The 23,313-nt window shown below is 37.2% G+C and overlaps 1 protein-coding gene across 50 annotated transcripts in view; it reads left to right on the top strand.

Moving 5' to 3' along the window:
- SLMAP (sarcolemma associated protein) overlaps window positions 1-23,313 on the top strand; it is a 150,175-nt gene that overhangs the window by 3,313 nt on the left and 123,549 nt on the right. The gene's annotated exons all lie outside the window — the stretch shown is intronic.

Here is a 23,313-nt window from a genome sequence, read left to right as displayed (position 1 = left end):
TCCTTCTGATTTGGATGGCCCTATTTGATTTGAGGCTTTGTGGACCAGCGATAGTCTAGTGGTCGACACAGTAGTTTACTTCCAGTCTCACTGTAGTTTACCTAGTAGTAAGTAGTAGCAGTAGTTGTCTACTTCCAGGTTCACTTTTTTACTTAAATTCAACACATACTTTTGGGCACCTGTTCTATCATGATCTGTTTCAGTGGAGAGCATAGTGGTGGGTGGGGACATGGGGGGAAAATGAGGAGAATTGGTAAGAAATTGTTACTCCTTTTTAGGGGCTTATATTTGGATAGAGAGGGTGACTAAGCACCTTGAGAACAGTTGATTTGAGATAAGACAGTATTATATAAGTTCAAATGGCAAGAGAGTGATGGTGTTTGAATTAGACTTCAAAATAGGAGTGGACAGGTACAGGTTAAGAAAAGGTGCTTTTATGGGTTGTGTTTGTGTGTGAGGGAATGAGGGTGGAATAAAACAGACAAAAGCAAGTTATTTTGAATGATTTTGGCATCTTCCAAACACTGAGGAAACTGATTTTGTTGGATAGAAGGTCTTGGAGAGTAGCTGTGGGTGAACATTCGTCGTGTGTGGTGTTTTCATGTTTGTGCCTTGTTTTTGGAATTAGTTTTCAGACCTTGGAGGCGAGGGTCTCTGCCTTATGTGTCTGTTTCCTATTATTTCTTGTTAAGTAGATGTTGAGTAACTGAAGCTGAGTAGATAGCCTGGTGCCAGGTTGTGGAATGCCTTTGTTGCCAAACTAAGGGCATGGACCCATGGGTTATGGAAGGCCCAGGAGAGTTCTGTGCCGAGCACTGACATACCAAAACCATTATTTAAGAGTGATAAAACGTCCACATGTAGAGAGGCCCGGAGCAAGTAAAAATGGGTAACTGTTAGCTTAACTAAACTTATTGTGTACTATGTACCATGCCCTGTTCTAAATGCTTTACATGTTAACTTATTTAATACTTAAATATCTATTTAAGATAGGTGCTTATTTTTCCCATATTAACATATGAGGAAATTAAGGCAGAGTGATTAGATTAGGTTAACTTGCCCAGGTTCATATAGCTAATAAATGGTAGAGGTGGGATTTGAACTGAGGTTTTCTGACTCTTGAATCCAAGCTCTTAACCACTTTGCTATTCCAAGGCTTTGTAAAAGTTTAGATATGATGTCATGTTGTAGGGGCATGGGCCAGGTTCATAGTAGGAAGGAAAATGACTAAATGCCAGAAAATGAAAAAAGACAAATGTGTTAACTTGTCTGTTAGGACTTCAGCAAAGAGAGGTCTGTGTGGACTGGAGATTTTAGGAAAGGTTTCATGGATAGATGGTTTCATGGACGAGATGCAATTTGAGCTAGACCTTAGGACTTTTTGAATAGGGCGGAATGTAGATAGAGTCAGTTGGAAAGGAGTTTTGGGTGGGAAAAATTGCTCAAGTAAAGGCATAGAAGCAGGAATGATGTGGCACGTTTCAAGGACATTGCAAGAAAGTCATTGCAAAGGAGAAATCTCCAGAATTTGACAACCAGGATTGTTTCTTCCCTCTTCCTTCCATATGACTGCAAAGATCCTGGCCTCAGCTTCTGGGGAGAGTGGCAGATCATACATTCATTGATTTTGTTTGTATTATGTTTCAACAGATGTCTGTTTTTTGTTTTTGTTTTTACAGAAGTTACAAAGGTCATTAAGAGCTAGTTTTTGTGAGAAAGACATGTATTTGACATGTTATGTTTAATACGCATTAATGTAAACATGTTCAGAAGGCCTGGTTATGTATCCACAGCACATCATCATTTCCTTCTATGTTACTTTTAACAGTAGTGGAAAGTTAATGAAATATTTTGTCTTATTTCAAGTTGTTAAAAATATGGTTGGTGTATACACTTAAAACATTTTTGTTCTACTTAGTTATTTGACTTTACTCCTTGGCTTAAATTTATTCTTTACCTTCTCAGGCTCCTGTTTGGTTTTCTCAAGTGGTATTTATGTTAGAGCTTAGTATCTATTCTCTTTTATAAATAGGGAGGAGGGTGTCTGTCATTTAGAGTTTCTAGTGAAAAGATTGTGAGATTGGTTCTCAATGTATGTCAGTTACTTGAATCCAGAAAAATGGTGGCATTTGTTAGCTGCAGAAATGTTCTAAGGACTCTTTCCTGCCCATGCTTCTCTCACTACCACTACCAGTAGTTGAACAGTTTATACCCCTGCTCAAAATCTAGGTTGTTTGCCCCTTTAATTTTTTTTTTTTGCCCCATTAATTTTTAACATGATATACAAAACCTTCAAAATCCGTCTCTCATTCCTTTTTTTTTCCAGCTTCGTTTTCTATTACTCCTTTCTTCCTTTGCCTCCGACTCTGTGTAGTAGCTATGTGACAGTGCTCATTGTTCCTAGAAAAAGAGCCGTTTTTGCTGTTTTGACTTCCAGAATGACTTTTCCCCTTCATCCCAGTTCCAATGTGACACCTTCCCTGACTCCCACTAACTGAGGAATTAATTGCTTCTTCCTCTATACTCCCATAGAACATTGTATATAATTTCGTTATGAGACACAGACAACAAAATAATTATGACGCAAATGCACTATTGCTCTGCCAGATGTGAGCTCTTGAGAACAAGGGAATAGGCACTACATAAATGCTTGAATGAGTGAAATGTGAACAATGGAGCAGTTTCTATTTTGGCAGACCCTGAGGAGGGTCAAAGAGCAGAAGGTCATTCGAGTTAGTTCTCAATTTGGGATCATGGACTCAGTTTCCAATACATGGTGTTTGTATAAATCATTACTTATTGAGAATTTGCAGTGTGCAAGACACTTTGCCAAGTGTTATGGTATCTTAGATAATCTTGTGATTGGTGATACTATTAATTTTGAGCCATTACATATATATCCATTCTCATGCAAAATAATACTTTTAAGGGTTTAATGATATTCAGAATGCTTTCTTATTTCACTTGATCTGTATAACACTTAGGAGGTAGGTAGAGCAACCGCAGACTGGCTCCGTTTTATGAAAAAAGAGTTTGCTGTTTAGAGGTTATTTGCACAAGGTCATCTCTTAGTAACTGTGGAGAGTTGGAACTAGAATCTAGATTGTTTGCCTCTGAAATAAAAACCAACTGCTAGACATTTATTCTGACCTATCTTATTATGGAATGAACAATTATTGTAATGAAAATCTGTCTTTTGCTCTCTTGAAGGGTAATCTAAGCTATTATTTTCTGGAAGTATAACTAAAAAGCTTGTCATATGACAGTCTTTCAAAGACTGAGAGAATCTGAGTTAATTATTTCTCTGAGTCAGCTAGCATTTTTTTAAACATACCCCTACTACTCCTAGCAATAAATATATTTTTTCTTAAGTTTGCATTCAGGCAACTGATATGGATTTGAGTGTTTATGCAAATGAATGAAACAGCCTTGGAAAAACTTGTGTGCCATGTAAATTTTTAATTCTTTAGAGAGAATAGCTGATAGGTGTAAAGAAAAAAGTAAAGTTTATATAGGCACTTGAAAACATGGAAGCCTTTGGTGATTCTGCTGTATCCTTTGTCAAATATGTAATCTGGGTTAGATTTTAATTTAAAGACATAGGAAACTTTGTTTTCTTATTTATTTATTTTTATTTTTATTTATTTATTTATTTATTTATTTATTTACTTACTTATGGCTGTGTTGGGTCTTCGTTTCTGTGTGAGGGCTTTCTCCAGTTGCGGCAAGTGGGGGCCATTCTTCATCGCGGTGCGCGGGCCTCTCACTATCGCGGCCTCTCTTGTTGCGGAGCACAGGCTCCAGACGCGCAGGCTCAGTAATTGTGGCTCACGGGCCCAGTCGCTCTGCGGCATGTGGGATCTTCCCAGACCAGGGCTCGAACCCGTGTCCCCTGCATTGGCAGGCAGATTCTCAACCACTGCGCCACCAGGGAAGCCCCTTCTTATTTATTTGCATTAAGGTTTTATCAATACTTTCAGGCTTATGGTTTTATCTACATTTATAACTACTGACTTATTCTAGCTGAGTCAAGTAGAAATGAATTTCCAATATGGACCTTCAAGCTATTCTTCCTTTTTTTATTTTTCACTTACAAAAATAATGGATACATTCTCATAAAAATTGAAGCAATAAGGACATATGTGGAGTATATATATGTCCTCCTTCACATAGGTACCTCTTATCCTCTGCCCTTCCTCTAGAAGTAACTTTTGTTATTAGTTTGGTATGTAATTTTCAGAGCTTTTTCTGTGCATTTGTCTTCTTGGGTATGTAGATAAGTAAGGTTTTTTGTTGTTGTTACTTTTTTTCATAAGCAATTGGATCATAATTTTAAGTGTACTTTTTAGCTGATGATATCAAGTGAATTATGGTCAGCTTATCTGAAATGTGTTAATATACTCTAGGTTATGACCAGCATCCAGACTGCTGTAAAATTAATATCATTTTATTCAGCACTTACCAGGTGGTACACTGAGTTTTATATGCATTATCTCATTTAATCCTCACAACAGACTTTTGAATTTGTTAGTATTATTATCCTCAGGATGAGAAAGCTGAGCTTCAGGAAGGTGAAGGAATTTGTTCAGGGTAACACAGAGAGTGGTGAAGTCAGGATTTGAACCCCAGTCATCTGATTGCAGAATGCACGCTCTTGATCGCTCTGTTGCTTGCTACCTCAGCACCTCCGCGCAATTAGTCATCGTTAATCTCATCACCAACCAGTTAGTGAGCAATAGATCAAAAGAAAAAAATATATTGAAATAAAAACCTTACTGTCCATTAACTCATAGATATTTTGGTAGTAAATCTGTGTAGAGTTTTAATTGAAGACCAGTTCCTCAAACAATATTTATTCATTACTTAAAATTCTACAATTTGAAAAAAAACCCAACTCTACATGTAAAGATATTAGAGTATCACTGTTCAGATACTATAGTATACTAAAAAAAGATACTCTTTCATTAGATAATTTTTTAGTATGCTTTATTTTTATTGAGGTATAGTTGATTACAAAATACAAGTTTCAGGTGTACAACATAGTAGTTCACAATTTTTAAAGATTATACTCCATTTAAAGTTACTATAAAATATTGGCTATAGTCCCTGTGCTGTACAATTTATCCTTGTAGCTTATGTATTTTATTCATAGTAGTTTGTACCTCTTAATCCCCTACCCCTATCTTTTCCCTCTCCGCACTGGTAACCACTAGTTTCTTCTCTATATCTGTGAGTCTGTTTCTGTTCGTTATATTCATTGGTTTGTTTTATTTTTTAAATTCCATGTATAAGTGATAATATACAGTATTTGTCTTTCTCTTTCTGACTTATTTCACTAAGCATAATACCCTCCAGGTCCATTCATGTTGTTGCAAATGGAAAAATGTCATTCTTTTTTATGGCTTAGTAATATTCTGTTGTACATATATACCACACCTTCTTTATCCATTCATCTGTTAATGGACACTTACTTTGCTTCCATGTCTTGGCTGTTGTAAACAATGCTGCTATGAACATTGGGGTGCATGTATCTTTTTGAATTAGTGTTTTTGGGTTTTTTTTTTTTTTTTTTTTTTGGCTATACACCCAGGATTGGAATTGCTGGATCATATGGTAGTTCTCTTTTTAGTTTTTTGAGGACTCTTCATACTGTTTTCCACAGTGGCTACACCAATTTACGGTCCCACCAACAGTGTACAAGAGTTCCCTTCTCTCCACATCCTTCATTGGATAATTTCTAAGTATAATATGTTTGGAGGTTGTATTTTAAATTATATATGTGACCTCCCCCTATAAGTAAATCTAATTTAGAAAAAAATGAATATATTTGGTTTTTTAACTTTAAATATAGAAATATTAACTGTATTATTAGATGCCAGTTATGTTTCCTTCCACTTCAGAAGTTCAGGGATAGAATATAAGATCATGCTGTATGTTACTAGTATAGCAATGGTAGTTATGCTTGTAGAATAAACAAAATTTGTAGCTTTGAATTTTTTGGAAAATTTTGCGTAGTAAAAAGGAATGTTACAGGGTTATCATATAAGCCAGCAATTCTACTCCTTTGTATATACCCAAGAGAAATCAAAACATATGTCCACACAAAAACTTGTACAAATGTTCATTGTAAAAAGAAAAAAAAAACAACCCAATGTCCTTCAACTGATGAGTGGGTAAATAAAATGTGGTATACTATATAAAGGAATAGTATTTGGTAATTAAAAGGAATGAAATATTGATACATACTACAACATGGATGAACCTTGAAAACACTATGTTCAGTGAAAGGCCACATATTGTTTAATTCTGTTTATATGAAATGTGTAGGATAGGCAAATCCATAGAGAGAAAGTAGATTAGTGGTTGCCAGGAGCAGGAAGTAACAGGGAATGTGATGGTTAATTTTATATGTCAACTTGGTGAGGCCATGGTGTCTAGTTTTTGGTTAAATACCAGTCTAGATGTTGCTGTGAAGGTATTTAAAAAATGTGATTAACATTTAAATCAGTAGGCTTTGAATAAAGCAGATTACCCTCCAGAATGTGAGTCTTATCCAATTAGTTGAAGGCCTTAAGAGAAAAGACTGAGGTTCCCCCAAAGAAGGAATTCTGCCTTCAGAGAGCCATCATACTCAAGACTGCAACAGCAGTTCTTCCCTTCTCTAGCCGGCTGGCCTGCCCTGCAAATTTCAGTTGACAGCCCCCAGGATGTTATATGAGCTAATTAAAATAAATCTCTCCCTCTCTGTATATATACACATCCTATTGGCTCTGTTTCTCTGGAGAACCCTGACTAATATAATACATGGAGTGACTGCTGAATGGGTACAGGTTTCTCTTTGGGATGACCAAAATGTTATAAAATTGATTGTGGCATTTAAAAAAATTTTTTAAAAATCGCGGTGATGGTTGCTCTGAATTGTACACTTTAAATTGGTGAATTGTATGGTGTGTGAATTATATCTCAAAATGCTCTTATAAAAAAAGAGGACTGTTAGATGGAGTAATAGGTTAGTGAAAGCGGGTTAGTGTGTAGGAAGTGGAAGAATGTAGAGTTCAATGTGGATAGTCTAGCAGAGCAGCTTTTGAAGTACTGTGTGGCTTAATTTCTGTCACTAGTTTCTTAGTGTGAATGTCTTACTCTTGGTTAGACTTTTGTTTTATTGAATTTAGTAGATGGTGTTTCGAAATTTAACTACATTTGTTGAAACAAAAGTCTAACCAAGAGTAAGATACGAATACTAAAGAGGTAGAGACAAAATGTTGGTATTATTGAGAAGCTCTAGTGCCGAAGTCTTAATGTGGGAGTTGAGAAATGGTTGGAAAGATGCAATTTATAAGTCCCAGTCTGAACCTGGGAATCTTAAGATATTAATTTTTCTCACCAGTGAATCTTGCATATGCAGGCCTATAGAGCGTGGTAAAATATTATTAGAATGAATGATGTTGTCTTGACTAGAAGGAAGTAGTTGTTTAAATTATAGTTGAACTTAAACTGGGACCATTCCTAGTCCTTAACAAGTATCTGAATGTCTCATGCGTGCAGTGTAGTGCCCGCTAGATAGTACTGAAAAATACAGTTACAATACAAATAAGCCCAGCAATAGAATCATTGTTTCCAAGGAGCTAAGGGAGTGATGTATTCCTTCCCTAGGATTGGGGGCAGCAAATATAGAAGGAATGAAGAGGGCTTCATAGAGAAAGTTGTTTTTAAGCTACTGTTTGAAGAGTGAGGGCTTTACTCTCTGTATAAAATAGAGCAGGGCATTCCAGCCCCAGGGAATAGTGTGTGTTTAAGGCAGAAAAGCCTGAAGAGAATGATGTATTCTGGGAAATGCAAACCCAGAAGTTAGCAGAATTGAGGAGGGGAAAATAGAGCTGCTATCAAATCTTTGGGGTCATTGAACACTGCTGGTAGAAGTTTTAGGGTTGGACTACCTGAGTTGGAATCCTGGCTCCACTGCTTGCCAGGTGTGTGACCTTGAGGAGTCTCTGTGCCTCAGTTTTCCTCATCTAAAAATGAGGCTAATAGTGGGATTCACCTCATAGCATTGTTGTAGAGATATGAGAATTCATGTAAAGCAGTTAGTAGAATGTTTGGCACAGAATAAGTACAAACAGTCCCTGATTTACAGTAGTTCAATTTAGGATTTTTCGACTTCATGGTGGTATGAAAGTGATAATACATTCAGTAGAAACAGTACTTAAGATTTTGATCTTTTCCTGCAATATGTGGTATGATACTCCCTTGTGGTGCTGGGCAGCGACAGCAAGCCACGGCTTCCAGTCAGCTATCCAATCCCAAGGGTAAACAGCAAGTACACTTACAACCATCTGTGCCCATACAACCATTCTGTTTTTCATTTTTAGTATAATATTCAATAAATTACATGAGATATTCAACACTTTATTATAAAATAGGCTTTGTGTTAGATGTTTTTTCCCAACTGTAGGCTAAAATAAGTGTTCTGAGCATGTTTAAGGTAGGCTAGACTAAGCTATGATGTTCGGTAGGTTAGGTGTATGAAATGCATTTTTCAACTTACTTACAATGGGTTTATTGGGACATAACATCATCGTAAGTCTAGGAAGATCTGTGTTCAGTAGCTTGTGGCTATTTTAATTTTTCTTTATATTTTTAGTTGGTGTGTTTGCACAGTAAGACCTGTATGCTTATTTTCTATAAGTGTTCTTTTTTTATTGTTAAAAAGGTTTTCTTCTTCGAATATCTGCCTTTCGAGTCTCCTCAACTAAGTTATTTGATACCTTGAAACTTTTTTGAATGTGTTAAAGAAATAGTGTGATACAGTAAAAAAAAAAATTTGGTCTTTGTCCCAGGTACCTGGCTCACAACTCCTAAAACTCGTGGAATCTCCTGAGTGATAAGAGTGTCTCTTGTATGCTAATAAGATGACTGGTGGCTGGGAGCCCCTGGATAGCTTCAGGATGGTACTGGTCACCAGAAAGACTAAGTGATTAGAGGGTTGGAACTTTGGGGCCCGCTTACCAATCTCTGGGAAGAGGAGGGGTAGCAGGATGAAGACTGAGTTATATAAAAACTCCTGAACAGTGAGATTCAGGGAGCTTTTGGTTTGGTGATCACATCGAGGTGCTAGGAGGGTGGCTCACCGGAGAAGACATGGAAGCTCCTAGCCCTTTTCCTCATACCTTGCCCTTTGCAATTCTTTCATTTGACCATTCCTAAATTGTATCCATGTTGCAAGTATCGGTGACAACCTGGGACTTTTGACTGGCAGTAGAAGTGGGGGCAGTCTTGCCCTTAACTGAGCCCTTAACCTTTGGGATCTGACATTAACTCCAGGTAGATAGTGTCAGAGTTGAATTGAATTGTAGGACACTTGGTTTGTCTTAGAAAGTTGGAGGAGTAGTGTTAGAAAAGACAGCCACACATTTGGTATCAGAAGTGTTGTGAGTAAAAGCAGTTCAAATAGTCTTCTAATTAATATCCATTATCCAGTACTACCAAGTTTGTATGCTTTCCCTGTTAAAAGGAATAAAAATCATTAGCATACTTGGCTTACCTTACTTGAAGATATGGAGTTAAACGGAGCTGAGTAAGTTATATGATGAGAATCTAGTTAATCAATCAGGAAACATGTAAGAGAGTGTATATGCTATATTAGGCAACATGGGGCATAATGAAAGTATTAAGATATCACTTCAGTCTTTGAGGAGCTTATAGTTTAATTGGGAAGCCAGACCTAGCCTCATAAACAACTAGGGAAGAATTAAGTTCTAAATGGAATTAAAAGCTCTAAGTGATTAAGGTGGAGAAGGCTTGAATTGGACCCTGAAGATTTAGGATAGAAAATAACAGGTGTCCTTGGTGTATAAAGGTCTGCATGAAAAGGCATAAGGCCAGAGGGATAGTCCAGAGGGAACTGTGTGTTAAGGAGCTCTACTACTGGATTGAGCAGGTAGTTTAGGTTAAATGACAGAGGTGAACTTGTCAGGTTCCATTTCAGGAAGGCTGTGGAGGTGGGGCAATAGGGCAGAAATCTTTAGGGAACCAAGGCCCAAGCCCTGGGATTAAGAATCTTGGATTTGTAGTTTAGGGGAAAGCTGTGCCTCCCCTTAACCCAGCCAAATAACCCTAATAACTAAAATGGTATGTTCTGTAGTGGGTTATGAAACACCCATCTGCTTTAATAAGCTGACTTTATAATAAAGTGATTGGAAAGTGGTGAGGATTTGATTCATAGTGAGTAGACAAAATTTGAAGTTTCCAAAGTATGATTTCTTATTTTCAAGATGGTTTCTCTCTTGGCATGTTAAAAGATTGCATTTGTGTGCCTCATTTTAAGGTATTTTTTTTTTGTCAGTCACTTTAAGTTCTGGAATAAACTTATTTAAGTACCATTTCTGGGGGCTTCCCTGGTGGCTCAGTGGTTAAGAATCCACCTGCCAGTGCAGGGGACACAGGTTCAAGCCCTGGTCCGGGAAGATCCCACATGCTGTGGAGCAACTAAGCCCCTGTGCCACAACTACTGAGCCTGTGCTCTAGAGCCCGCAAGCCACAACTACTGAGCCTGCATGCCACAACTACTGAAGCCCATGCACCCTAGAGCCCACATGCCGCAACTACTGAGCCCACGCGCCACAACTACTGAAGCTCATGCGCTCTAGGGCCCACGTGCCACAACTACTGAGCCCGTGAGCTGCAACTACTGAAACCTGCGTGCCTAGAGCCTGTGCTCTGCAACAAGAGAAACCACCTCAATGAGAAGCCTGTGCACCGCAACGAAGAGTAGCCCCAGGTCGCTTCAACTAGAGAATGTCCACTTGCAGCAACGAAGACCCAATGCAGCCAAAAAAAGAAAGAAATTTGACTTCCCTGGTGGTCCAGTGGTAAAGAATCTGCCTTCCAACACAGGGAATGTGGGTTCTATCCCTGGTCGGGGAACTAAGATCCCACATGCCACGGGGCAACTAAGCCTGTGCGCCACTACTACTGAGCTTGTGCACCTCAACAAGAGAGCCCGCATGCCGCAAACTACAGAGCCCACACGCTGTGGACCCTATGCTCCACAACCAAAGAAATGCCCGCTAGAGAAGCCCATGTGCCACAACTAGAGAAAAGCCTGCTAGAGAGAAGTCCACGCGCCACAACTAGAGAGAAGCCTGCACTCTGCAACGAAAGATCCCGCATGACTCAACAAACATCCTGCTTGCTGCAACTAAGACCCCTCACAGCCAAAAAAAAAAAAATATGTCTTTTTTTTTTTTTAAGTCTCTCGTTAGAGACTATAGATTATCTTTATGCCCTTGGGGTAGGGAAGGATATCATAAATAATTCACAAAAAGAACACATTGAAGTAAAATATTGATAAATTCAAATACATTAAAATTAATTTTGTTCGTTAAAATAGAATGAAAAAAATGAAGAAAAACAACTAACAGAAGATAGTTATGGTACATACACTGGTAAAATATTGGTATCCAGAATATAGAAAGAACTTGTCCAAATTAGTAAGAAATACAACCCAACGGAAACAATGGTCAAAAGAGACAAATAAGAATTTCAAAGAAGAGGAAGAAAGAATGGATAATAAGAAGTTCAGCGTAACTAGGGAACTGTAAACGGAAACCTCGAGATACCATTTATACTCATTTTATTTTTATAAATTTATTTATTTATTTTTGGCTGTGTTGGGTCTTTGTTGCTGTGTGCAGGCTTTCTCTAGTTGCAGCAAACAGGGGCTACTCTTCGTTGCGGTGCATGGGCTTCTCATTGTGGTGACTTCTCTTGTTGCGGAGTATGGGCTCTAGGCGCATGGGCTTCAGTAGTTATGGCATGTGGGCTCTAGAGCATAGGTTCAGTAGTTGTGGCACATGGGCATAGTTGCTCCGCGGCAGGTAGGATCTTCCTGGACCAGGGATCGAACCCATGTCCTTTGCATTGGCAGGTGGATTCTTAACCACTGCGCCACCAGGGAAGTCCCTATACTCATTTTAAAAGTTGAACAGTATTGGGACTTCCCTGGTGGTCCAGTGGCTAAGACTCTGCGCTCCCAATGCAGGAGGTCTGGGTTCGATCCCTGGTCAGGGAACTAGATCCCACGTGCTGCAACTAAAGATCCTGCATGCCTCAACTAAAGATCCTGCATGCCGTAACGAAGATCCCGTGTGCCGCAGCTAAGACCCAGCACAGCCAAATAAATAAATATTAAAAAAAAGATAACATCAAGTGTGGGTGACACTGTAGAGCACTAGGAACTCTCATGCTCTATTGTTGATATGATGAGTTACATTGAGTTTTGAATGTTAAACCAACTTTGCATTACTGGGATAAAATCCACTTTATTGTACTGTATTATCCTTTTATACATTGCTGGTTGATTGGCTTATATTTTGTTCAGGCTTTTTGCTTCTTTGTTCGTGAAAGATTAGTCTTAAATGCTTGTTAGAGTTCACCAGTGAAGTCATCTGGATCTGTTTGTGTCTTTTTGTGTGTGTGTGTGTGTGGAATGTTTTAAACTATAAGCTTAACTTCTCTGTTAGCTATATGGCTTTTCAGGTCTATTTCTTCTCGCATTGACTTTGGTAGTTTTTGTCTTTCAAGAGATTTCTCTGTTTCATCTTATTTGTTGGATTTATTGGCATAAAATTATAACATTACCTTATTATCCTTTTAATATCTATAGAATCAGTAGTGATGTTACTTACTTCTCTTGTTCCCAGTACTGATAATTTGTATCTTTTCTCTTTTTTTCTTTATCCTTTTGGCTAGAAACTTATCAACTTTACTGATCTTCTTAAAGAATCAGTTATTTTAAATAGATTTTTCTTTATTATTTTTTTCTGTTATCTGTTCCATGGATTTCTGTCCTTTATTATATCCATTTTTCTGCCTTCTTCAGGTTTAATTTCCTCTTCTGTTTTCTAGTTTCTTAAATTGGAAGCTTAGATCATTGATTTAATACCGCTTCTTTCCTAATAAAGCATGTGATGCTATAATATAACCATTTTGATAAACAATTTGACATTGTTATAATGTTAAACTTGTATATACCTAGTGACCCAGCAGTTCTTCACCTAGATATGTACTCTAGAAAAACTTTTTTACAAATCTGTATCAGGAGACATGTTCAAGCATGTTAGTAGTAGCATTTTTCATAATAGCAAAAACTGGAAATAATCCAGATGTCTATTGACAGAAATATGTAGATACTTCTTTTAATTTACACCATAGAATACTGTACAAGAAAGAACATGAATGAACAATAGCTGTATGTATCAATGTAGATGAATCTCAGAAATTTTGAATGAAAAAAGAAAGTTGCAAAGGAATACTTAGACTCTGATGCCAGTTAGTATAAAATTTAAAAATCACAATTCTCATCCATACATCCATTTTACTACATATATAGTAATAGAATGGTAAACATATTTCCTTGTGAGGGTGGCAGAGAGTGAATATAAAAATAGCTAAATTTTATGTAGTATATGCTGGAAAGTGTTAACTACTTTACGAATATATACTTATTTAATTCTCATAATTAAATGAGTACCTGCTGTGAAGCAGGCACTATTATTATTCTCATTTATTAGTAAAGGAGCTTATAAATAAGAGTGCAGAAAACTTTAACTTCCCCAAATCATAATGCTAATAAGTGGTAAACCTTGTAATCAAACTCAGGCAGTCTGGCTCTAGAGTCTGTACTGTTTTTTTTTGTTTGTTTGTTTGTTTGTTTGTTTTAATTTTTATTTATTTAATTTATTTATTTTTGGCTGTGGTGGGTCTTCGTTGCTGTGCATGGGCTTTCTCTAGTTGTGGCGAGTGGGGGCTACTGTTCATTGTGGTGCACAGGCTTCTCATTGCGGTGGCTTCTCTTGTTGCGGAGCACGGGCTCTAGGCACGCGGGCTTTAGTAGTTGTGGCGCACGGGCTTAGTTGCTCCGTGGCATGTGGGATCTTCCCGGACCAGGGCTCGAACCTGTGTTCCCTGCATTGGCAGGCGGATTCTTAACCACTGTGCCACCAGGGAAGCCCTAGAGTCTGTACTGTTAACCCTTAAGCATACAGCTTACCTCATGGGAGGGGTAGGGAGGGGGTTCTCAAGATAGGTGTTAGGTACATGAATACTTCTTTTATTATTTTTTAGTTTTTATTCATATGTTTGTGTTTATTTTTGTATGTACGAGCTACTTAATTAAAATTTTGAAAGAAAAATAACAAAGATCAAGCTATGTGAAATGGAATATAAGAAACATAAGCCCCCAACTGTGTCCCAAATGGAAGTGTAGGAAGTCAACACTTCTAATTTTCTCTAACATATTTCCTAGATACTAATAGACCATGAAATACTAAAAAATCATAGTTATACGAGTGTGTTGGCTTAGTGGTGTTTCATCAGGCTTATACACTTTTTATTTGTTCACTTCTCTATAGGTATTCCATACTTTAATAAATTCTTTATAATAAAAATATCAGATAAGATTTTTTAAATTCCAAAGATTTCTTTCTTTTTTTTTTTTTTTTTTTTTTAGACTGAGCATGGCCTGAGCAGCTCAATTCTCTGCCTACAACACACTGGGCTCTTTTCTTTTTTTTTTTTAACTTTGGGTTTATTTATTTATTTTTATTTTTGGCTGTGTTGGGTCTTCGTTTCTGTGCAAGGGCTTTCTCTAGTTGCGGCAAGTGGGGGCCACTCTTCATCGCGGTGCACGGGCCTCTCATTATTGTGGCCTCTCCTGTTGCGGAGCACAGGCTCCAGACGCGCAGGCTCAGTAATTGTGGCTCACGGGCCTAGTTGCTCCGCGGCATGTGGGATCTTCCCAGACCAGGGCTCGAACCCGTGTCCCCTGCATTGGCAGGCAGATTCTCAACCACTGCGCCACCAGGGAAGCCCCCCGAAGATTTCTTATTACAGCAACATTACATATGTCTTTGTTGAGATGATCACAAGGGGATTATAAGATGAGTTATAAAGTAAAGAGGCTGACTTTTTGAGATTCTGCTTCATTGTAAAGTCTATAAAAAGAATGAGGAAGCTGTCTTTGTACTGATACGGAGAATTCTCCACGATATGTATTGTCAGGTAACAAAACAACATGACAGATGAGGCACAGAACAGTGTATATAGTAATCTAGCTTTTATGCAAAGGAGGGAAAATAAGAATCTATATTCGTTGTTTATTTGCTTATGCAGAAAGAGATCTGGAAGGATACAAGGGAATTAGTAACTGTGGTTACCTGAGAGTGGGTTCGGGGATGAAAACTGAGTTGATCTGAGATAAGGTGGCAGGAAGACTTTTCAGCGTATATACCTTTTTAGTTCTTTTGGAACTGTGCAACTATACCATCTATTCTAAATAAATCAACAGCAATTTATTCATTTAAAAAGAAAAGGGCTTCCCTGGTGGCGCAGTGGTTGAGAGTCTGCCTGCTAATGCAGGGGACACGGGTTCGGGCCCTGGTCTGGGAGGATCCCACATGCCGCGGAGCAACTGGGCCCGTGAGCCACAATTACTGAGCCTGCGCGTCTGGAACCTGTGCTCCGAAACAAGAGAGGCCGCGATAGTGAGAGGCCCGCGCACCGCGATGAAGAGTGGCTCCCACTTGCCACAACTAGAGAAAGCCCTCGCACAGAAACGAAGACCCAACACAGTCATAAATAAATAAGTAAATAAATAAAATTAAAAAAAAAAAAAGGTGCATGAGGTTTAAAAAAAAATTAAAATAAAAAATAAAAAGAAAATATGTTTACTATGGCTCTTTTAGGTAGATTCAGATTTATGTCCTTTTATTTATTTGTTGGCTATAGGATATTTCCATTTCCAGGAGATTTGGTTTTATAATCTCTTGAAATAGTAGAAATTTTGGGAATACTATGCCATTAATTAATAAGGGTTTAAGTTCAAAGAGGACTTTTTCAGTTAGATTCTCAAAGTCTTTCCAGAATGTCCCCTTTTCCAGTGTTAGTTCTTTGATTACCTTCTGCCTCTTTTGGATGTTGTACATTTATAGGCAGAACTTTCCTTTTAATGAGGAGGCTTTTTAAAATAATACAACCTTATATTTAAACAGTTTTATAATTTATAAACTGCTTTGGTACTGTGACTTTGAGCTTTCTGACATCTTTTAACTTAAAAAATAGGAAAAGTTAGTGTTTAGATGGCCAAAGTGTTCCTTTTTTCCTTTTTTTTAAATTAAAAAAAATTATTTATCTGTTTACTTATTTATTTATTTATTTTTGGCTGCGTTGAGTCTTCATTGTTATGCGCAGGCTTTCTCTAGTTGCAACAAGCGGGGCTACTCTTCACTGCGGTGCACAGGCTTCTTGTTGTGAAGCACGGGCTCTAGGCACACGGGCTTCAGTAGTTGTGGCACACGGGCTCTAGAGCGCAGGCTCAGTAGTTGCGGCTCACGGGCATAGTTGCTCTGCAGCATGTGGGATCTTCCCGGACTAGGGCTTGAACCCATGTCCCCTGCTTTGGCAGGCGGATTCTTAACCACTGTGCCACCAGGGAAGTTCCTGTTATGTTAGTTTCTGTTGTACAGAAAAGTGATTTAGTTGTGCATATATACATTCTTTTCTATATTCTTTTCCATTATGGTTTATCACAGGGTATTGAAATAGCTCCCTTTGCTGTACAGTAGGACCTTGTTGTTTATCCATTCTATATATAATAGTTTGCATCTACTAGCCCCAAACTCACAATCCACCAGCTCCCCCTCAGCAACCACAAGGCTGTTCTCTATGTCTGTGAGTCTGTTTCTGTTTGTAGATAGGTTCATTTGTGTCATGTTTTAGATTCCTCATATAAGTGATATCATGTGGTATTGGACATAACCTTTTCTTAATGACCTAATTTACTAATACCATTAGAGGTTATATGTTTTTTATCCCAGTGCTAAGTGACTTTAGATTAGCAGTTTTAAAATTACTGAATTATGCATTTTTATGTGTTGGTTCTTCTGGGTTGTTATTCGTCAGTTTTCTAGGTCAGCCATTCCTATAGGAACTGTTTAGAAACAATAACTAAACATATGTAAATATGAACCGATAAGGAAGCATGTGAACTTTACAGTGCATCAGCTTGGACATCTGTTCCCACACTTCTTTCCTTTCTGGTTATCAAGTGAATATGTTGTAAGTAAACTGGTATTATTGAAATCTTTGATAAATATATTGTCGAAACCTTTTAGAATAATGTTAAGGTATTTTACCTAAGATCAGGTAATAGATGGTCATCAGATCTCTTCAACTTTTCTCTACAGTATAAGTTATTTTGATTTCTTCAGCTTTTTTTTTTTAAACAAGTTATTTTTGTATTACATTTTAAAAATTTTCAGTAACTATGTAGCTTCATTTGTTGGAAAATACATAATGGGTACTTCTATAGTTCTTTCAGCAAACTATCAGTCAAATTTATCAGTCTTCTACTACCAGGTGCTAGAGATGAAAAAAGAAGTGTCTGTCTTCTTAAAATCATAAGTCTATTTGCATAAGACAATAAAAAACCTTTAGTATAATATCTTATAGTGTCATATGCCTGTGTATTATATTATAGAGGAAGAACAGCTGATTCAGTGTGTTGATTAATTTATGCTAGTTATACTGTGGTAATAAACAATCCGAAGAGCTCAGTGCCTTATAACAACAAAGATTTATTTCTTGCTTGTGTTAAATACTTAGGTAGATGGCAGCTCCATCCACAGTCGTTCTCCTTTCTGGAATTCAGGCTGAAGGAGCAACTCCTGTCTGGGACATACATGTTCTGGTAGTAGGTATTAGAAGGAGAAGAGCTATTCAGAGCCATGGAATTACAGTTAAAGTTTCTGCCCAGAAGTGGTACATGTCACTTCCACTCACATTTCATTGGCCAAAGCAAGTCATATGGCCAAACATGACATAATTGGGCAGGGAAGTGTAATTAATATTCATTTAGGAAAAATCAGTGGAATAATTGAGTACTGTCATCCGTTCTGCTACACTCAGCTTACTTCCCAACTCAGTGAAAATTATACAGCCTTGGGAGCTGTCAAAGAAGAATGCATTTTAGCAAAAATAAAGTTTTCTAGTCTCTTTTGAGTATTCTAATATCCATAAGGTAAATGGTTTGTATCTCTTTCAGAGAAGAGAAAATTAAGGCCTAAAGAAATTATAATTTGAAGTAGCGATCTCCTTTTTATGAGAGAAGTCTATATCATTGATACAGTACTTAGTATCTTTTGTGAATAACTCTGGCATTGAGTTATGGGGTTTAGTCATAAGTGATGTTTTTTTCCCAGACATCTATTCATCAACTTTATCTTGCCAGTTTATCTGCCTTGTCATGGACTGAATGTGTATTGATCATATTTTAAAATAAAACACTGGGATATATTAGTTCATAGGGTCAAACATTAGAGTATTTATTTATTTATTATTGAGATATAGTTGATTTACAGTTTATGTTAGTTTCAGGTGTATGATATATTGACTCAAATTCTTTATAGATTATACTCCACTCAAAGTTATTATAAAATATTGGCTCTATTTCCTGTGTTGTACAATATGTCCTCGAAGCTTATTTATTTTATACGTAATATTGATAGTTTGTACCTCTTAATCCTCTACCCCAATTTTGCCCTTCTCCCTTCACCTTTTCCATTGGTAACCATTAGTTCTCTATATCTGTGAGTCTGTTTCTGTTTGTTACATTAATTGGCTTGTTTTATTTTTTAGATTCCACATGTAAGTGATAACATACAGTATTTGTCTTTCTTTGACTTATTTCTGTAAGCATAATAACCTCTAGGTCCATTCATGTTGTTGCAAATGGAAAATTTTTCATTCTTTTTATGACTGAGTGGTATTCCAGTGTGTGTGTGTGTGTGTGTATGTGTGTGTGTGTGTGTGTATGTGTGTGTGTGTGTGTGTATCTGTTGATGGACACTTAGGTTGCTTCCATATTTTGGCTATTATAAATAATGCTGTTGTGAATGTTGGGGTGTAAGTATCTTTTTGATTTAGTGTTTTCATTTTCTTTGGCTATATACCCAGGAGTGGAATTGCTGGATCATATGGTAGTTCTATTTTTAGTTTTTTGAGGAACCTCCATACTGTTTTACATAGTGACCACCAATTTACATTCCCACCAATGGTGTACAAGGGTTCCCTTTTCTCCACATCCTTGTCACATTTATTATTTGTGGTCTTTTTGATGATAGCTATTCTGACAGGTGTGAAGTGATATCTCATTGTGGTTTTGATTTGTGTTTCTCTGATGATTAGTGATGTTGAGCATCTTTTCATGTGCCTGTTGGCTGTCTGTAAAACATTAGAGTATTTAAAATAGAGAGCAACATAATTACATAGCATTTGCTTATTGGACATCTTTTTATTAAGCATCTACTATGGCATGTTTGCTAGCTGACAGGGATAAAGGGGTGAAAAGATATAACCCCTGTTTTTAGAGATTCTGTGTAAGTGGACATGTCTACAAAAAATTACAATTCAGTGAAATAATTGCTTAGAGAGATACTATTCAAATGAACTGCAGTAGAAATGTTAAGGATGGAATGACCAATTGAGAAGGCAATGAAGGAGGGAATGGCTTCTCCAGAGGTGATATCTGAAACAAATCTTAAAAGAAGAGCAGGTTTTAGCATGCAAATGAGGGGAAAGTACATTTTAGGCAGCATGAGTGATCGTTTTATTAGTACTGATAGGAATAAAAATAGTTGGCTTGTTTGAGAAACTGATTTTGTGTGATATCATTTAGGTGAGGAATAGAAGATGAGGCAGAAAAGATAGTTCAGGACGGGGTTGTGAGGGATTTTAATGTCATGCTCCTTTTTCCTTTAGGACAAGTGGTGAGGAGTGCCAAAAGATTTTAAGTAATAGAATTACACGGTTAAAACTTTGTTTTTAGAGCAGCAGTCTTAGTGACAATGTGAAAGACATTGGAATTGTGCTCAGAGGCAAGGAGACCCAGTAGAGTGATACAGTAGAAAGATCAGTTAGAGACAAATTCCCAGAGTGCAACCAAATCATCTGGATGGAGTGAGACAGATTTGGGAGTCACTACCCGATATAGTGAAGGCTGTAGGAAATACACGCTCAGGGAGGTTTGTACATCTCTAGAAAAGTAGAAGCTAGGAAAGAACCCTGGGGATGATCAACATTTGAACTGCTGTGAGGGAAAAAGAAAAGAGAGTTGGAAGGGACAACCAGGGAAGTAGGAGGACCAGGAAAGATTGGATTTGTGAGGTACAAGGCAGGGAAGAGTTTTTGAGAAAATACTCGTGTCACCTTTTAAGAGCTGAAAGCAGTCCTTGGATTTGTCAGGTAGTAGTCTCATCAGTGACTTGAGGGCTGTTCAGTGGAGTGGTGGGTATGGAAGCTCACTGACAATGGATTAAGGCCCTCCATTAAATTTAGAGTGAATTTTAAACATTTATATTTAAAATTAACGGGACTTCCCTGGTGGCTCAGTGGTTAAGAATCCGCCTGCCAATGCAGGGGACATGGGTTCGAGCCCTGGTCCAGGAAGATCCCACATGCCTTGGAGCAGCTGAGCCCGTGTGCCACAACTACTGAGCCTGTGCTCCAGAGCCCGCGAGCCACAACTACTGAAGCCCACGTGCCTAGAGCCCGTGCTCCGCAACAAGAGAAGCCACCTCAATGAGAACCCCACGCACCACAACCAAGAGTAGCCCCTGCTCTCTGCAACTAGAGAAAGCCCATGTGCAGCAACGAAGACCCAATGCAGCCAAAAATAATAATAATAAAAAATAAATAAATATATTTAATGGAAAAACATAATTAAGTTGCTTTGGAGCAAAGGGGTCAAATAAAATATTTTCAGTTTCAGAGAGTTATATCCATTAATGGAAAGATAATAAAGATGTACTGAAATATGTATTTTAAATACATTTTATGAGTTCTAGGATGGAAAAAGTTATTTTGAGCAGGGGGTAGGGGAAGAAGGAGATTTTGGAGGAATAGCCTTTTAGGAATTTTGGCCCAGTATAAGTATATAGCAGCAGTCTTACTTTTAAAAAATGTACCATTTTATTTAGCATACATTGTAGTTCTGAACATTAGTACTTTTTTACTTGCACAATGTTTTCTATTGTAAAGCATGTATGTCAAAACCCAGAATCTGCACTGTCACTTCCTTAGTGTAAATTCGGCTTTGCTACTAAGATAATGTGCCTGAAACAGAGTGTAAATCTCTCAGGATCTTGAAAAACAATTAGAGAATGAAAAAAAAGTTAAGGTATGATTAATTTTCTGGTTTATGACTATTTAAAAGTTCAGTATTTGCAGCATAATTTTCAGAAAACTATCAAGTGAACTCCTGTATCAACAGAAAGTGCCAAAAATTGCTTAAGCTTTTTTACATAGCATCAAGTTTGCTCAGATTAAATACTCTAAAATTAGTTTTAGTAATAGAAATCTCTCATACTTGTACCAATTTATGTTCTTTACTAAACTTTAGAGTTGAAACTGATTTAAAGACATACCTATTTATTAATGGAAAGCGAAACAACATTTCATCTCAAAATTTGCTTTTATTTTTTTGGTATTTAAAAAAATTTTTTCGTGTTTTTTAATTTTTTGGCTGCGTTGGGTCTTAGTTGTGGCACATGGGATCTTCATTGCAGCTTGTGGGATCTTTTGTTGCAGCGCATGGGCTTCTCTCTAGTTGTGGTGTGCGAGTTTTCTCTTCTCTAGTTGTGGCGTGCCAGTTCCAGAGCACCTGGGCTCTGTAGTTTGCTGCACGTGGGCTCTCTAGTTGAGGCGCGTGAGCTCAGTAGTTGTGGCGCTCGGGCTTACTTGCCCTGCAGCCTGTCGGATCTTAGTTCCCCAACCAGAGATCAAGCCCGCGTCCCCTGCATTGGAAGGTGGATTCTTTACCACTGGACCACTAGGGAAGTCCCAAAATTTGCTTGATATTTTAGATTCAAATAAAATTCTTAGTAGGGGTAAATCTAAGACAGTATTCAAATGTGAGAAATATAACAGGATGTTTTAGTGGGCTGTCTTTTTAGTGTGTTCAGAGGGAGTTGTTTGAACTTGAACTACAGCTTTAATTGCATGTCTATTGACCACGAGTATCTTTTTTAAAAAGAGAGGTGAGGTGAAATGAACTAACTAGTGATATTTGTCATTATTCTAACAATAGAGTACTTTGATTTAAAGAACAAAATTTTGTAAGAATTGTGTTGATTAAATATTTAAATGCAACCTTCTTAGTGATATTTTTATTAAAAAACACCATTTGTTTCGTTGGTATTGATTTTACTATTTATGTGACAGGTATAGAAACTTCTTATACATGTAATGTTTTAAAATAAGATGTGTCTTTTTAAAAATTGAGATAATTTGGTTTATAACATTATATATTTTGCGTGTACAACATTATATTTTTACTTACATGTATACTACATTGTGCTCACCACCAAAAATTCAGTTTCCATCTGTCACCATACAGCGTACAGTTGACCCCCTTTATCCATTTCACTCCCCCTTTCCTCTTTGGTAACCACTACTCTGTTCTCTGCATCTACATGTTTGTTTTTGTTCGGTTTGTTCATTTATTTTGTTTTTTATATTCCACATATGAGTGAAATTATAGTATGTGTCTTTTCCCATCTGAAGATGTGTCTTTTTTTGATCCTCCATGTAAATTTATAAGTAAATTAGCTGAATCAGGCATTGTTAGAAATTGTTTTTATCGTTGTTATGGTGTTTATCACTGTCTAGTAGTTTTTTCTTCTCTATTATCGTGAATTGAATTCCTTTAAGCTGGAGGATTTTGTTTTCTTTCTGTGTTCATCGTTCTAAGTTTAGTTAGCATTGAATAGATTTTAACAGTTAGGTTTTATATTTTCTGCTTTGATCTCTTAGATAGTGGCTTTACCTATTATATTTTACTTAAATCATATCTTTGTCTTTAGGGGTTTTTATCTTCTGTATTGTGTGTTCCTATAACTTGACCATGATGAATTCTAAGCGTATATAGTTATTTTTACCATCTAAAAAGTTAACTCTTTAGAATTGTGTGGACTCATTTATGTTTTTCATTATACTGGCAATGTAAAAAATAAAAGAAATTTATGATTATGTTTAAGCGTTTAACAGCACAAGCAAGTTATGTAGGCTTCTTATCTGCCTCCAGTCAGTGTGGTATTTCAAGGAAACTTCTTTTCTTCCCTGAAACTCTAGTTTTAGAGCTCAGTTATCTCTGGCTCGTCATTAAAATTCCATTTCTAGATGTGAAGAATTCCCTAATCTAGATGGGAATTCCTAAAACATATACACAGTATTCTCTAGATTTCAAAGTGCTGTTGATTC

The sequence above is a fragment of the Balaenoptera acutorostrata genome, chromosome 10 (assembly GCF_949987535.1).
Source record: "Balaenoptera acutorostrata chromosome 10, mBalAcu1.1, whole genome shotgun sequence".
NCBI classification, from domain to species: Eukaryota; Metazoa; Chordata; class Mammalia; order Artiodactyla; family Balaenopteridae; genus Balaenoptera; species Balaenoptera acutorostrata.
The sequence above is the reverse complement of the archived record's forward strand: the minus strand, read 5'-3'. Positions and strand labels throughout refer to the sequence as shown.